Below are 17,217 nucleotides of genomic sequence, written 5' to 3'. Positions count from 1 at the left end.
TTGTCCTGAGCTTAAATCTGAAACAATATTTCAACTGTGATCATTTTTTGTAGAGTTATGGGGGTTTAAAGATTGCCATTTTGGCCAATTTGGGACAATTAACGCGTGATATATTTCGCGCTATTAACGCGTAAGCGGAGATTTAATCCGTCGTTCCAAATTGGTTGAAAGAAGCTTATTTGCCACTATTGATTTGTTACAAGGAGCAAAATCTGTTCTTTTTCAGTTTATTTGGCGTGTGGGGGGATGATTTTTTTAAAGAAAAAATTTCAAATAAAAAAACTAATTTTTTAATTACATTTAATTGGCTAATGATATTTATGTTTCACTGCTCCATAAACCTTAGAAGTCAGTCGGAACCTTTAGGGCTTCGCCCTGATACGAGCAGTCTTGTTGTTCCAACTTTAGATACGAAAGTGACGGAATATTTGTGCTCGGGTGGGTTATTTTTTCTTCAGACAAATTTCGACTTTTTAACTAGCCTTTTTTGACGGAATTTTTTTATATCATTCAAAATGTATTGTTGTCCTGAGCTTAAATTTGAAAAGATATTCTACCTGTGATCGTTTTTTGTAATTTTATGGGGGTTTAAAGATTGCTATTTTGGCCATTTTGGACAATTAACGCGCGATATATTTCGCGCTATTAACGCGTAAGCGGCGATTTAATCCGTCTTAGAAATCGCTCCAAATTGGTTGAAAGAAGCTTATTTGCCATAATTGATTTGTTACAAGGAGCGAAATCTCCTGTTTTCTACTTTATATGGCGTTTGGGGTGATGATTTTCATAGAAAAAAGTTCAAATTTCAGAAATTTTTTTTTTAAACTTTATTTGATTTTATTTTTTTGTTTTATATGATATTTCTGCTCCATAAACCTTAAAAGCAGTCGGAACATTCAGAGCTTCGCCCTGATACGAGCAGTCTTGTTAGTGTTTTGGAATCTAATGAAAACCAAGTTTTGCCAATGAACAAAATTCTGGAGTCATTTTGCTCGTTTTGTATCTGGATTATTCATTTTGTCAATGGATTGAGCACTTTGTCACTGGACTCTGTATTTTTTCATTAGGTTACGCATTTTGTCATTGTACTCTTAAGTTTGTCACTGAATTCTGCGAGCTGAATTTCAACATGAAAAAAAAAAATCTCTGCTCAGCTGTGGAATGCATTGACAAAAAATCTGGAATCCTGTAACACTTGATAAGTTTTGTTTCAATGGAAAAAACTGTCAGTGGAATCTACCACAAGCATGATTAAGTATTTGTCTTTAATTTTCATTTTGTATATGATTTTCAGAATTTTGATCGCCGGTAAAAATACTCCGTGTTTAATCTTTTGTCTACTGATTCCCTTGTTCGATCTCTTTGTAATTCTATGCAATGTTGATGAAATTCAGTGACAATATTCATAGACTCCAAACCACCATCAAATAACCCGAGCTTGGCGTAGTAATGCCGTGATTAATTTCCAGACTACAGCAACGAAAACTCTGTCAAACGTTGTCCGCGACTATAAAATCATGTCCAGTTTATGAACTTTCGTGGAATTAATACAAAAGCGACTTTGAAAGCCAAATTTGAGTTCTTGAAACTGTTAGAAGGTTTGTCATTCACAATTAGTTGTTTCTTTTTCAGATGAAGCGTCGACCTAGCTTGAATCTGATCGTGTTTGCCCATTTAATTGCATCAGTTGGCGTGGTCGTGCGATCTCTCAGCTACCTTGCAATCCCCACTATGAAGACGGCCTTCTACAAGTCGCTACACAAGATCTCGGCCTTCTACAAGATCTCGGTTCCTTCCTGAGAAAGTGCGTCATCTAAAAATCAACACTTCGTCGATAAATTTATTCATAATATACGAAATAGTTACTTCAGTGTTAAGGATGAGATTGATCATAACAAGAATCAGATTCGGTTTAGGGGCGTTAGGGGTGTGACGTCCCGCCTCAGGGCTATTAGGTGTGTGATATCCCGCGTCGTGGGCCTAGAAATCCCCCTATGGTACTTTTTTACGACACTAGTTTCTGGTGGACTGACTGTAATTTTTTTCTAAAGCCTCTTTAGTTGCTAAAAAAACGCTGCAACTTTTTGGTCAAAACCTATCAAAACGTGCCCCAAAATGATACTTCAGGTACTTGCTTGTATTGAACATTTGCTCACAGCGCAACATTTTTTTAACTGAAATTTTCAAAAATTGGGCATTTTGTTTGTGTGAAAAATGTGGACAATTGTGTGAAAAAAATTGTAACTTTTCTGCTTGAACAACCACCTATTCATAAGATTTTAGATTTAGAAAACTTTTCATCACTACATTGCCTTTGCTGATTCTTTGCTGTTTTGTTTTCTGGTACAATATGTCTGCGATATACAAACCCGCATTGAAATTTTGAAAAAATTGTCAGTCCATAAAAATGGTTACGAGTTCAGTGACTTTTTCCGATGATTTTACAATCTGTCCCCACTGTTCAATCTAATAGAATCATTCTGAAATAGTTTTATAGGCGTCTCAAATGTCAATTTTGTAAAGAAAACCGTTTGATTGCAACAGCCATAGTCGCACAGACTTTTCAGGTTACTCTCTTAGAAAAAAAAAACGAAAAGAAAAAAAAATTTTCATTAAGCAAAACAAAATTAATTGTTTGAAAGATAAAAAATCAATGCAAGTCAATTTCATATGTATTTGGGACAATTTTGTCTGGGAACCAAATGTCTTGGACACTTTTTGCATTTTGGACTGTTTTTGCCGGGACATAAATGTCTGGGACACAAATGTCCTGACACGGAATATTATGTCACTGTGCTCTTATAGTTTTTATGTTTCTAGTATCATAGAAACTTCTCTTTTTCCAAGATTAAGTGATTTGAATGGTGTTAGAAACAAATACTGTAGGTTGGGGAAAGTGCCTTCTTTCGTTCATTGAGCGATTATGACTTCAGAATCTTTCAAATAAGTTATTGTCAGAGGTAAAAATGCTTTATATGGACAAATGGATTTTTTTTTGTGGATCATTCTAAAAATTTGCAGATTAAACAGAGTGCAGTATAGTCAAAACTCAACCGTTGCTTTTGGTTTGATACACGTTGCATCAGATGAAACTAGGTTTACTTTGGCTTTGAAAATAGTTTTTTTTTGTTTTCAATTTTTTGGTTCACATTTTTTCTCTTTATTTTTTTTGATTAGTTTTGTCGTTCTTTTCTTTATATATTATATAATCCTTCTGACCCAATTTAAGTCACTTGTCGCCCTCCAGCAAATGGCAAATGTTAATGGGGGTCAAATGTGAATGGTGGTCAAATATGAATGGGGGCGAATGTGAAAGCGAGACGTGTGAGTGTAAATGGGTGTTTGCAGTGGGGGGGGTTATAAATTTGAGGGGGTCAATTTGGTTAAGGGGGGAGTTTGGGGATAAACTATGGGGGCGGTAAACTGGGGGAGGGGAGTGGTTGGCGTAAACGTGGGGTCGGTAATCTAGCGGTAAATTTGTTTTGTATGTCAAATTGAGTTTAGATTGCGAGTATGCCGTGAGTAACGCAGAAATTTGCAAGCCTTGAAAGATTTTAATCCGTATAATCAATTATAATTGATTTTAAATGAACTATAATTTATTATAATGATTTTTAAATGGGTTATCCTTTTCGGAAATAATTGAGGATAATGACAATATATTCGATTTCATGGTCAAAATTAGCAACACAAATGGATGATAATGAAAAAATTTTGACAACAAGTTTCAATTATACTGGAGTTTGTTTCATCACGTTTGCATCTAATATCAAATTTTGGTTAATAATTAAACACCAAAAACTTTTGAAAATGGCATTCGGTTGAACCTAAATTGACACCTGATAAGTTGCGTTACTTCGAAGTACTTTATAATTGATTTATCAGCTTCATGTTGATTCAAAACTTTTTCCCTGATTTGCATTATTTGTGATATAACTTAATGCTATAATTGTTCCCAAATCAATCAATAGTTTTTTTTTGAAAGTTTGATAAAAATGTTTACTCAGCTTGTAGCCTAAATCTTATGAAAAAAACGAGGCCATTCTGAAATGAAAAAATGTTACGACTCAAATAAACATTTATATCAAAGATTTTTAATAACCGAAAAAATTGTGACAATATTTTGGATTTTTTGATCGTCAATTTATATTTTTTTGGACTTTGGGCGTTATCTGGTATTAACGCGAATAGACCAAAGTTTAAACTGCCACTGTAGATTCCAAATTACCATCATCCACTATACTGGCATGCTCATAATCGTCCAATTTTATCGCAGCACGATAGTATCGCAAGATATTAACTTAAGTAACTATAATGAAACAAGAATTGATGTTCGAGATTATGATTGAATAGCGTATCAAGAAATTTTTTAGTTTCCCAATTTTAGGCTGTGCTATAAATAGTACGGGCTGATAATGATCGGACTGATATCTTCGAGACTTAAGATATCCACATAATGATATACATATATACACATAATGTGTACATACTCCATGTTAAGGCAAACGCAGTACCACGGAAAAATTGCTGCAGCTGTCAGTTTGGCGAAAACTATGACCTGGATGGTAGTAACAATAGTGATCATTTAAAATGCCAGATTTGAAAAACATCAAAACATGTGCAAGTCAAGTAAAAAATTTCCCAAAAATTGACAGAATTTGAGCAATTGGCTACCGAGAAACGGGAAAAAATTACGAAACCAAAAACGCATTTTCGTTATTTTGTACAATTTTCAAAGAAAGTGAGTAATAGTTGCTTGGGAGTGGTTTTGAATGCAAACCAACTTACAGAAAAAGGATAGCGTGGTTGCATTAGCATTACGACGCCAAACTGTGCACGGGATATGCGCACGATTTTGTGTCTGTATGTTCCTGGATTCCAGAGACAAGTATTTGAACATGTTCCAAAAAGTAAGTGGATTCCACTCTCAAGATTTACGTGGATTCTGCGTGCATATACTTGTAACGTAAATTTTGTCGGCACATTTAATTTGTTGTGGATTCCGCAACAAGCAAATATAGCTAGTTGTTCTGGATTCCGCAACTGTAAGTGGATTCCGCAAAATGTAAGTGGAATCTGCAAACTGTAAAGGAATTTAGAATTTTGTTTATTACTGAACTTGCATATGCACTTGCGGAAATTAAAAGCAAGGACTTAACCATTGTCAGTGGAACCGACGAACAAAACTTACCACTTGGTTAACTAAATTGATAGATGTCACACTTAATTATAGTCAATTATAAATCCTTTAAACACCTAATTATGGTAATTATAATCAATTATAATTGTCAAAAAATTATCATAATAATTCGTTACAATCGTTTGCTTACGCCTAAACTTGGATGCGGGTTGCCACTAGTGACTCGTCAATTTGCACGGAGTGGCCAATTCCACCATTTTTGATAGGGGTTTCCATAAGAAAATGCAAACACACATTTTTGGGATCATTGTTTTGGAAACAAAACACCAAATAAGTTCATTGGGTTAATTCGGTAATTGGGTTGATTCATTATTTGGTTGACATATCGCCGAGTAAGGTCAGTATTTGGGATTCAGTACTTGAGATCCAGTATTTGGGAGCGTGAATTCAAGTCATGAAGATAGTATTTGGTATGAGATGACAGAGTCCTGAAGAGATATCGCCGAATTAGGTCAGTAATTGAGATTGAGTATTTGAGATTCATTATTTGGGATTCAGTATAAGAGTGGTTACACCAATTGATGAAAATTTGTTGATAGCTCGCAATTCGTCCGAATCATTGTTTGTCCCAGGTAAAATGAACCTTTCAATAATCGGCCGTGGGCTATTGTTGATAGCTCGTTTGATAGCTCGCCATCCGTTTGGTTGATAGCTCGCCATTCGTCCGAATCATTGTTTGTCACACGTTGATAGCTCGCCATTCGTCCGAATCATTGTTTGTCCCAGGTAAAATGAACCTTTCAATAATCGGTAAAATGGATTTGGCTGAGAATAAGGAACAAATTGAAAAAAAAATCATTTTTCTGTTTCGGGCTCGATTCCACCAAAAACCCATCGCTCTGGGATGAGCCGACAACGATTTTATTTGGCTTTCCCGCATCCAGTTGCAAGCGTTAATAATCGATGTTTATTATATAGTATCATGATTGATTCGGAAGGTTTATTTTTCATCTACCGCGGAAATATTTCCACTAATAGGAAAGGATCTCTATGAAACTTTTGTTTCGCGGTAAAACTTTGTGTTCAGATAAATCAAAGTGTTCGAAAAATCAAAAAATCTCTTTTTTAGAGAGTTTTTTTTACTGAAACAAAAATAATAACCCATAAGACATAATTCGATTATAGTATTGAATTGACAAAATTTTGCCAAATAAGAGATTATAATCGATTATAATCGATTATAATTGATTCTAAGGGTTTTTGTAAGAACTATTATCAATAGTAATCAATTATAAGAGATTATAGTCTCTTTGAAAATTTCACGATTATAGTCAATTATAAATCCTTTAAACACCTAATTATGGTAACTATATAATCAATTATAATTGTCAAAAAATTATCATAATAATTCGTTACATTCGTTTGTTTACGCCTAAACTTGGATGCGGGTTGCCACTAGTGACTCGTCAATTTGCACGGAGTGGCCAATTCCACCATTTTGGATAGGGGTTTCCATAAGAAAATGCACACACACATTTTTGGGACATTGTTTTGGAAACACAATACCGAATAAGTTCATTGGGTTAATTCGGTAATTGTTTGATTCATTATTGGGTAGACATATCGCCGAGTTAGGTCAGTATTTGGGATTCAGTACTTGGGACCCAGTATTTGGGAGCGTGAATTCAAATCATGAAGATAGTATTTGGGATGAGATGACAGAGTCCTGAAGAGATATCGCCGAATTAAGTCAGTAATTGAGATTGAGTATTTGAGATTCATTATTTGGGATTCAGTATAAGAGTGGTTACGCCAATTGATGAAATTTGGTTGATAGTTCGCCATTCGTCGGAATCATTGTTTGTCCCAGGTAAAATGAAACTTTCAATAATCGGTAAAATGGCTTCAGCTGAGCAATCAGGAACAAATTGAAAAAAAAATCGTTTTTCTGTTTCGGGCTCGATTCCACCAAAAACCAATCGCTCTGGGATGAGCCGACAACGATTTTATTTGGCTTTCCCGCATCCAGTTGCAAGCGTTAATAGTCGATGTTTATTATATAGTTTCATGATTGATTCGGAAGGTTTATTTTTCATCTACCTCGGAAATCTTTCCACTAATAGGAAAGGATCTCTATGAAACTTTTGTTTCGCGGTAAAACTTTGTGTTCAGATAAATCAAAGTCTTCGAAAGATCTCTTTTTTAGAGAGTTTTTTATTGAAACAAAAATAGTAACCCATAAGATATAATTCGAATATAGTATTAAATTGACAAAATTTTGGCAAAATTAGACATTATAATTGATTCTAAGGGTTCTTGTAAGAACTATAATCAATTATATTCGATTATAAGAGATTAAAATCTCTTTGAAAATTTCACGATTATAATCAATTATAAATCCTTTAAACACCTAATTATGGTAATTATAATCAATTATAATTGTCAGAAAATTATCATAATAATCCGTTATAATCGTTTATTTACGCCTAAACTTGGATGCGGGTTGCCACTAGTGACTCGTCAATTTGCACGGAGTGGCCAATTCCACCATTTTGGATAGGGGTTTCCATAAGAAAATGCAAACACGCATCACAAAAATAAGAAAACCATTGAATAACAATTGCATGAGATTTTGTCCTTATTTCTACGGTGACATTAGACATTTGATTAGCCCAAAAATAAGAAAACATGATTTTGAGTTTTTTTCCTTATTTTAATGATTCTTTTTGAGATTTATGTTTCGGACAACGCCAAATTGTCAGTGGGCTATTGTTTTTTGACCATGTTAAACTTCGGTCATAGCAAGATCAAAAAGTTGACAATTTGGGGTGATTGGTTTGAGAATACGTTTTTCTCTTAAAAAAGTTTTTCCGATTCAAAATTTTGCCAAAAAAATGATATTTTGATACTTCCTTTATCAGCAGAATATCTTTCAAGGAAAAGAAAAATAATACCTTTTGTTTTCACCCACTTGAAGAGCAACTTTTTGTTTTTATCCACTTGAAATACTGTTTTTTGTGTTCATCCACATGAAGTACAATTCAAGTGGTCTGGCGGACCACATTGCTAAGCAAACTTTTTAAATAGGAGCCGATAAAATTTTAAATAGGAGACCATAATTCCGATTCCGAACGAGTACCCCAAATTGTGTATAAACTTTGCATACACTACATTAATGCTAATTTTTGGTCCTTTGAGGGCGCTACATGCAATTTTTTGTCAAAAGTTTTTGGTTGAGTTTCTACTGATGAGCGTCGGCTTTAATTTTGTCGGCCTATTCACTGAATTTTTTGTATCCTGAAAACTTCTTGTGTAATTGTTTTGATTGATAAGACTCAATCGATGAAACTCTGTTTTGAGTGCTGAATGTCAACCCAGCAATAGCCCTCATTAAGAAAAATTTAACAAAGTTAAACACGAGAAAAGTTGATCGTTTTTTATTAAGTTTTTCGTTTGTTTTCATTTTTTTTTAATAGTAACATTTTTTTGAATTCCTCTTTGCTATTTCTTGAGTGCCAAGTTGTTTTTTATCTTACACTTGTTGTATCGCAAGTGATGTGAAGCTCAGCTTCGTCTCTGTGTGAAATAGTACTAAAGGGGGAACCCTTTGGAAAAAACTGGGAGCCAGAATTCAGAGGGCTAGAGGCTACTGATTTAATCGCATCATGAAATAAAGTAACAAAAAAAAAACTTTGAAAAGAATTCAAACCAAAATAACAGAATTTCGTTTTCGTTTTTGTTGTTGTTTTGCCCCAATAACTGCGGCCGGAGATTATATATTTTTTGCCCTCTGAATATGAAACCTATGCGGCAGAATGTGTGGCCAATTCAGCATGCAAACCTCGTTTTCATGAAAACGTTTGGCAATCTATTAAGATATAGAGCCCGCTAGCACGCATTCTTATCTATTTATACATGCTATATCATTTTATACCGAATGCCGTTTGATATTATATCTGTTCTCTCTGACCGGAAAAATTGGGCTTCTAATTTGCCACTGCTGAGCTAAAGAGCCAACCCTCTGCATAATTTGCACCTTTCTCGCTCGCTCCCTTTCTGTTACGGCGACTGCGTAGTGTAGCGCTCCTCAAAATCAGGCCCACCACTAAGTCTCCTTCTTTCTTCAGTGGTATAGCTGCAGTTGCCGGCCCACCGCCGTTAAAATAAGGGAAAATAACGTTAATCTGTGCTATTATTCGAGAAGTAATCTAAAAGTCAGAATAAAACCCACTCTCAACTGGGCTAGCTTTAACCATGAGGGCAATGATCCCAAGTGGCAACCAAGTCGAAAAAGTGCCAGCTGCGAAACTAGATCGAAAAGCTCGATTAAGTTAGAGCTCATACATTTTTGTGACTAATTCTTGAATACATCGGTTGAAAACACACTCTATGTCCTCCATATTCATCGGGAAAATAGTACACCGTCGTCAACAATAAAGCGCACATCATTACACCGAAAGCGTTTTCACTAAAGCTTTCGGCTCAAGGTACATCTATCTGTTAGTTGCACACCTTTAGGACTATTTGCCAATTCTCCGACTTATTGCCGGGCTAATTTATGCCCGAGTTAGTCCACGTAATTCGCCGTGCCAATAATTCGCCCTGCACGCAGCACACTAGAGAAAGTCAGATGCTAGGGTTTATTTCCCTCCCCCTCAAAGCTCGCCGCGTTGTGCTATTTTGACCCGCTAGACAGACAAAACGCTAAGAGGGTTAAATTGGTATCCCACTGTTGGCTATAGAGTACAGTTTACTCTGGAAAAGCAAGATTTCTTGAGTCTGGCAGTTGTAGAAGCAGGTAAGCTGTGGCGCTGCTGCTGTGCTATTTTGGTCTACGGACTGTTTTCCCTATTTCTTCTACCATTTGGCGTATGAGAGTAGTGTAAAGGTTTACGAAAGATTTTTATGGTGCTTTCACAGAAGTTGTCGCTTTTATTGGTGTTTTTGAAAAGCTGAATATGGACTCTAAATCTACCGTTTTTGTCCTTGCGGTTCGATCTCTGAACTTATTTTTGAAATAACGCTACAAGATTTTTAAAAAGAAATAACAAACTTATAGTTTATTAACATTGCAGTACTTGAGTTTTTATTCTCAATTTTGCAAAAAAAATGCATAAGATAAATTCCCTTTTGTTGGGTTTCGAAAAAATGAAAACTTGTCGAAAAGAATCAGATTGTGCAGCCAATTGCCATACGCTTTTATTTTTCGGCTTATTGGTAAGTAAAATGAATTCCTTTCTGTATACGTCTAAGCTTTTATACCAACGGGAAAAGTGTTCACTTCATGTGGCTGTTAACAATTGTGTTCACGTGGGTCCAGATCTGATAATATAACTGCCAATTATTTGTTTCCGGTTTTCTTTCTTACCAGCAAGAGGTAATTACGGGGCTTAGAAATTTCATTTGGGCACATAACGAAGCACTAGCTGTCACTTTAGTTACAACTCACCGCCGCTCTATTTTTAACTGAAAGACGCCGATTCGTGGGGATTAGCGTTTTAAGGTAGGGATATTTTTATTTAAAAAGCAATCAAACCTATAAATAGTTTTATCTATCCGTCTAAACACGGAGGTTGACCAAAGTTCCTTAGAAGAAATCGAAATCGAATTTGACAAAAAAGTTGTCTTTTTCCAGTTCTTGTCCGAATTATATTAGAATTTATTGAGACTAATTATAAAGTTCCATCAACAAAAGTCAGATGGTAGAGGTAAATATTCATTTTTTAAAGCATGGGAATAATTATTGTAAATTGATTAAGACTGTTGGCATCAAGGCTAAGCCATGAAAGTTCCGACGTCTTAGGTCATAATTGACATCATTTGAGTATAAATGTATGACGTTTTCACCAATTAGGTGATTCAATTGGGATAAAACCAAAATTTTGATATTGACACATTTCGCCCTTCATGAAATTATTGGCACATTTCGCCCCACTCACATTTCGCCCCTCAAATCGTAAATTAAGAAAGCGGTGGTTGATTAATTGTGAGATAAGTAAGGAGCGGAACGTGAGTACGAAATGTGTGAGGGGCGAAACGTGCTACATTTCAAAGTTTTTAACTGATGACCCACTTTGCTTAGAAAATGGAAATCAACGCTCTTTAGTCCAACACACTAAGAATTCTAAAAAACCAAAACAGTAAAAAATTGCCAAATAATGTCTTCAAATTTGTGATGCAAAAAAAACGTGGGCTGTTAGAATGAGGATCTAAACTTGTCCAAAAACCATCAGACCACTCTTTAAACCACAAAAATCTTTTCAGTTTGACTTCTTTTGACTTCTCTTAGATGCGGCCATATAATTTTTTATTATCAGAGACAAATTCAATAAATTTAGAGAGCCATAAAATTATAATTTTGATAAGGCTAAATGTTTTTTTTTGATGAGCCAAATATAATGAACCAAAAATAGAATGGTGTACATACTAGTTAAGAAAAATATTAGCAATTTTGTAGTCAAAACTTTCCAAGAAAAGTTAAAAAAAAAAGGCATTCGTTGTTTTTTAAAGTTACTTTTGTGAATGAGGATGATTTCATTTATTTGTTTATTTACGTTGAAAATAATATATTTGACCGGGATTGCTAGCCAAAAAACACATTTGGTGGGATTGCATGTGGTAGGCTAGTTTTGGTGGTAGGAGCGGCTGATTCGTTCTGTTGGGGGAGGGGGGAGGGGCTTTATTGTTGGAGTTACTGAACAAAGGAGCAAACGTTAAAGGGGATGGTAAGAGGACAAGAGAGGAAAAGTTGAGAGGTGAAATGGGATCCCTTAACAATTTTAGAAAGGGTAGGGGTAGAAATCGAGTAGGCTTAACAGCGTTATGCAAGATTTCGTCATTAATTATTTGATAAATGAAGATATTCTTACAAAATTTTGCATGTTGCGAACCAAAAATAAAATAAAACAAGACTGCTCGTATCAGGGCGAAGCGCTGAATGTTCCGACTGCCTTTAAAGGTGGAGCAGTAATAACATTAAAAAATTAAATGTAAGAAAAAATAAAATGAAATTTTTTTTTCTAAAATTTGATTTTTTTTTGTGAAAACCATCCCCCCACACGCCATACAAAGTACAAAAGGATAGATTTCGCTCCTTGTAACAAATCAATTATGGCAAAAACGCTTCTTTCAACCAATTTGGAACAATTTTAAGACGGAGTAACTCTCCGCTTACGCGTTAGTAGCGCGAAATATATCGCGAGTTAATTGTCCCAAATTGGCCAAAATGGCAATCTTTAAAGCCCCCATAACTTTACGAAAAATGATCACAGGTAAAATATCTTTTAAAATTTGAGCTCAGGACAACAATAGCTTTCGAATGAAAAATTCCGTCAAAAATGGCTAGTTAAAAAGTCGAAACTTGTCTGAAAAAAAAACCCAACCCGAGCACAAATATTCCGTTACTTTCGTATCGAAAGTCGGAACAAAAAAAATTGATTTCAATTGATTTTAAATGGACTACAACTAATTTAAGTTTGATAAAAACCATACATTACAATCAACTTTTGTTCCTTTTTGTTGTAAGAGGTCAACCGGGGAATCGAGTATCTTGTTAACACTTAAGACCATAAAAATCCGATATAATTAATTTTTTTTATGAATGCAGGTAAACAGATTTTTTGTTCTATGAGCAAAACGTAATATATTTTGATAAATTATACTTTTAATTAATCGAAACATTTTTTGATGAGCCAAAAATAATAAGTCAAAAAATGCTTGCTGATGTTGGCTCTGGAAAATTGTGTTGAGAAAAAAATGCATTTTTTCTCACTGAGGTCACAATATACCCGCACTCGAGTTCCATTGATGATAATTGATCATATTTTCATTTAATAGACAGTTTCTACAGAGTTACAAACTTTATTGATTATGATCGGTTAAAACTGGATTAAAACTTCATTTTTTTTCTAAGCACTAATATCTCAATATAATCGATTATAATCTTTTTTATTAAATTATTTTTCGAAGAAAATGAAAAACTTTTAGTCAATATAATGATTTTGTTTGCAATTTTCTTTCTGTTACTCTGTTACTTTTCAGTGACTGGTGCCATTATCTTAGTGTTTTCTAGGTTAACAATGATTTTTTTCATGATTTGAATTTTTTTTTTAAATTGTGCTTTCTCAAAAAATAACCAAATCTTATTGATTATAGAGACAGAAAAGCAAAACATGACAAAACATGACTAAGTGTATTTGCATTTTTATTTTTTATATGTTTATTCCAGGGCCCTGGTCTCGGTCATAGTCCTTTTCTTCGAATGGGTTACTTGGGTACTGTTTATCCGCATTCTCGGAAATTTTCCTTTAAATTGTTTTTTCGTTATTTTTTCGTACAGACTTAGTAAAGTTCATTAGAGTTGAATTATGTATCCTATAATTTTTTTCAAAAAGTCTGTTTTGGTTTTTGAAAAGCATTTACCATAATTACAGCCCATCCCGTCCAAAACGCTTTTAGCAGTATGCCAAATTGTAGAGCTAGTTTCTTAGAATTTCGCTAGATTCCGGAGGTTCAATATTTCCTCTAGTTTTTACTGTTGTAAGATTATATGTGTTGTAGGAGCATGTGCAAATGTTCGTTTTTCCTATGATTTTTGTTCCGACTTTTGAAGAAAGTGACGAAATATTTGTGCTCGGGTGGCTTTTTTTTCCAGACAAATTTCGACCTTTCAACCTGCCACTTTTGACAAATTTTTTTATTAGCCAAAAAGTATTGTTGTTTTGAGCTCAAATTTATTTTTTTTTATCTGAGATCATTTTTTGCAAAACTATAGTGGTCTACAGAATGCTAATTTGGCCAACTCGGGCCGATTAACGCGTGATATATTTCGCGCTATTCACGCGTAAGCGGCTATTTAATCCGTCGTAGAAATCGTTCCAAATTGGCTGAAGGAAGATAAGTTGCCAGAATTGATATGTTACTACTAGCGAAGTTTATCACTAAGTACTCTATATGGCGTGTAGTGGCGGATGATTTTCTCAAAATAAATCTCAAATTAAAAAAAGTTCATTTTTATTTTTATTACATTTATTTTTTTTATGTCATCACTGCTCCATAGACCTTCAAAGGTAGTCGGAACATTTAAGGCTTCGCGTTGATACGAGCAGTCTTGTTTCCTCCACAGATGAATTCATTTTTATTTTGCGAATCAAACACTTGAGTTAGATTTTGAAATTCATCCCAGGGGTGGACCTAGAACATCTTCGGGGAGTAGATTCAGACTGGTTAAACGTAGAGGTCTACAAACAGTACCGTAGGAATGATCTGTTCTTTGTTTAGCCGTTCAATTTCCGAGGGGAAAAGTGAGCTAAATCATACTTATACACTTCATCGAAGTAATGAAAAAGATGAGCTATTGATAAGTTAACGATTTAACGTCTTTCATTTCTTTGTAGCGCCGTCATAAAAAATCATTTTTTTTCAAAAAACGTCCGACAAAAACTATTGATTGATTTTACCCTTAAATTTATACTGCGAACATGTCTAAAAAAACAGGAGGGTTTTATGACTTCACTATCATACGCCACTATCATATAACTATGGGTTATGATAATGAAGTCTTAAAAAAATAAGATTTTTGAAACCGCTTTCAATTATGCAATTACGTTTGTGAAATATTGATATTATAAGAAAACGCAGATTTTTCTTAACAACTTTTATTATAAAAATTCTTATTATAGAATAAAATCTTCTGCAATGGATGCCGGCAATATTCATTAAAGGACTGATGCAATTTCAATCTAAAACATCGTTTTTGAAATTATTAAGTATCGCATTGCAAAAACGCAGTGTTTTTTTTCGTTCTATTATCTGAGTAAGAAATGCGTTGTATCATTAAAGGCTAAAACGTCATTTAAGCTACTTAAGGGGAATCGGATGTAAAAGGTAATATGCTCAGTCTGCATACCATCTATTCAATTTACTGATCACGTGTTCGCCTACTACTAACAAGGAGATCTATCTCCTGTCCTCCCTCTTAGTCTGCTCATAATTCACTCATCGTCAGCGGTTTTAGACGACGCTGATTTCAGAATGGTATGAAACTGAGCCAAAAATACGAACTGAACTTGCTATCACACTTAATTTATCCCATTGCTCAATTGTAACAGAAATTGACGCGGCCGCATTAAAGGACTTCTTTGACTTTTTATATTCATTTGCATTCTTATCGCTTCAAAGGAATCAGCCTTCATTTAATCTTTTGTCGGTCTTAGAACATACCTATGATGTGTGTATGTGTATACGTACAATAAAATAAAGTATCCTGGAATAGTTTTATAGTCAGTCAAATCAGGAAAAGCCAGTCAAACTAGCGAACAGTATCGCGAAGACTTTTATTATTAACTGTTAGTTCCTCCAAATTCGCTGTTTTTGAAAACGAGAAAAATTTCAAATGATCTGCGTTTCTTTTTCAGATTTTTAATCGGTCTAGTTGGCCTTTGCATCTATGCGATAACTTCAATGGCTGATAAAAATTTATAACTTGGTCTCCAGATAGGCTTTAATTTAAGTTTATTCAGATTTTCAGAGGAATCGTCTAGCGGACTTTTTTCTTAGAGTAGCCAGGCCTGAAAAGATCATCTGCTGTGCAGTTTCGCTTCCCCAAAAAATAAAATATCACCTCCCCACCTCTAATTCTCTCCTTCTCCTCCCCTCTTTTCCTGTAATTCTTGTTCATATTCCCCGCAGTTATACAGCGAGTGTCGTATAGCTTCAAGTGGCGTTTCAATTTACACTCTTCCTCCTATGTTGCTGCTAAACTCCAACCATCGCGCAGTAACAGATGTATGTCTTTGTCGCCGTACCATAATAGCTCCTTAATTCCATTCCTCCACCAAAGTCTCACGCTTACACCATAAGTCATCTCCTCTGTTTCAGTCCTCTCTCTCTCTCTCTCTCTCTCTCTCTCTCTTTCTTATTTCTTCTGTCGCTCTGCTTAAAATCCAATTTCAATTCATCACCAGCACGCCAGAGTGTTCTAACTATAGTACAGACCAACCGATTTCCCTATAAAAATTTACATTTTTCGTCCAGAAATTTCCATAATTTTGCTTACATTTCAATCGCCATTTTCTTTGTTTATTTTTCGTTAGCTGTCTGATGTTTCGATTGATGGTAAGTCAATTCAATTGCTGACACCTTTTTTGCTTACATTGCAGAAGACTGAATGCCAAAACTTTTAAAAGTTTTTGATTTTCATCAATTTAGTTATTTTTAGCGAAAAAACTTGCCATGTTTTGATGTTTTCTCGAGAAAATGTGCTCTCATAAAATCCAGTTAGGCCAAAATTTTTCGAAACCTCTCTTTTGACTTGCCTTTTTATGCCAATTGCCTTAAGCTGGCTTAATGGAGAGCAAAAACGCTATAGTTTTCTCGGACCAAATCATCTTTGTTAAAAATTTAAGACTAATTTCATATCCCTTTGAAAAATGGGAATATTTAATGAGTAAACGCACATTAAAATGATAAATATAAGTAGGCTCGCGCTACATCGAGTGTCAACGAAGGTGCAACCAGAAAATTTGGTCAGAAAAGCATTTCCGAAAACGTTAAATTTTTTGAAATGCCTTTGAAGAGACTTCAAGTATCGGTCGGTGAAAAAATTCAAATTTCGATATAAAAACTAAAATATATGTTTATAGACATATACTTCATATTTTTAAACATATACTTCAAGTTTCGATCTGAATTTGCATCTTTAGGCATCGAAGCGCTATTTCACAATTTTATATATTCATTTCAAAATGTGAAAATAAAATGTGAAAAACGGAGTTTCCGATCTGAAAAAAAAACTTTATTAAGAACGAAATCGCAGCGATGTAATCAGACTCAGAAATCATTCCGAATTAAGAATTATTTGAATTAAGCTAACTGATTGATCAAAACATTGCGTTAAGAGACCCAATGCTGTAAAAATTTACTAGGGATTGCATTGCGTCTAGATCGATAAATTGCAATGGTAAAAACGAAAAAAGTTTTTATCAAACTGAAGTTTTTGGGGAAAAATTTTGTTGGCAAAATTGAAAAATAAATTTTTAGTCTTTTACTATTATCGTTCTGGAAACTATTTATTTAGC

The 17,217-nt window shown here is 34.5% G+C and overlaps 2 protein-coding genes across 5 annotated transcripts in view; one reads left to right on the top strand and one right to left on the bottom strand.

Moving 5' to 3' along the window:
• LOC134840652 (pre-mRNA-splicing factor ISY1 homolog) overlaps positions 1–17,217 on the bottom strand; it is a 360,405-nt gene that overhangs the window by 282,701 nt on the left and 60,487 nt on the right. The window lies entirely within an intron of this gene.
• Positions 10,421–17,217, top strand: part of LOC134840648 (uncharacterized) — a 74,263-nt gene continuing 67,466 nt past the window's right edge. For 2 of the 4 annotated variants that reach the window (XM_063856610.1, XM_063856604.1), the window contains exon 1: positions 10,421–10,643. The gene's annotated coding sequence lies outside the window, so the exon portion shown is untranslated. Of the gene's footprint in view, positions 10,644–10,690; positions 10,849–16,052; positions 16,256–17,217 lie in introns of those variants that run through there. The other 2 variants (XM_063856609.1, XM_063856608.1) reach the window with 2 other exon arrangements.

The sequence above is a fragment of the Symsagittifera roscoffensis genome, chromosome 2, assembly GCF_963678635.1.
Source record: "Symsagittifera roscoffensis chromosome 2, txSymRosc1.1, whole genome shotgun sequence".
Classification (NCBI taxonomy): domain Eukaryota; kingdom Metazoa; phylum Xenacoelomorpha; order Acoela; family Convolutidae; genus Symsagittifera; species Symsagittifera roscoffensis.
This window is presented reverse-complemented; position numbering and strand designations above follow the sequence as displayed.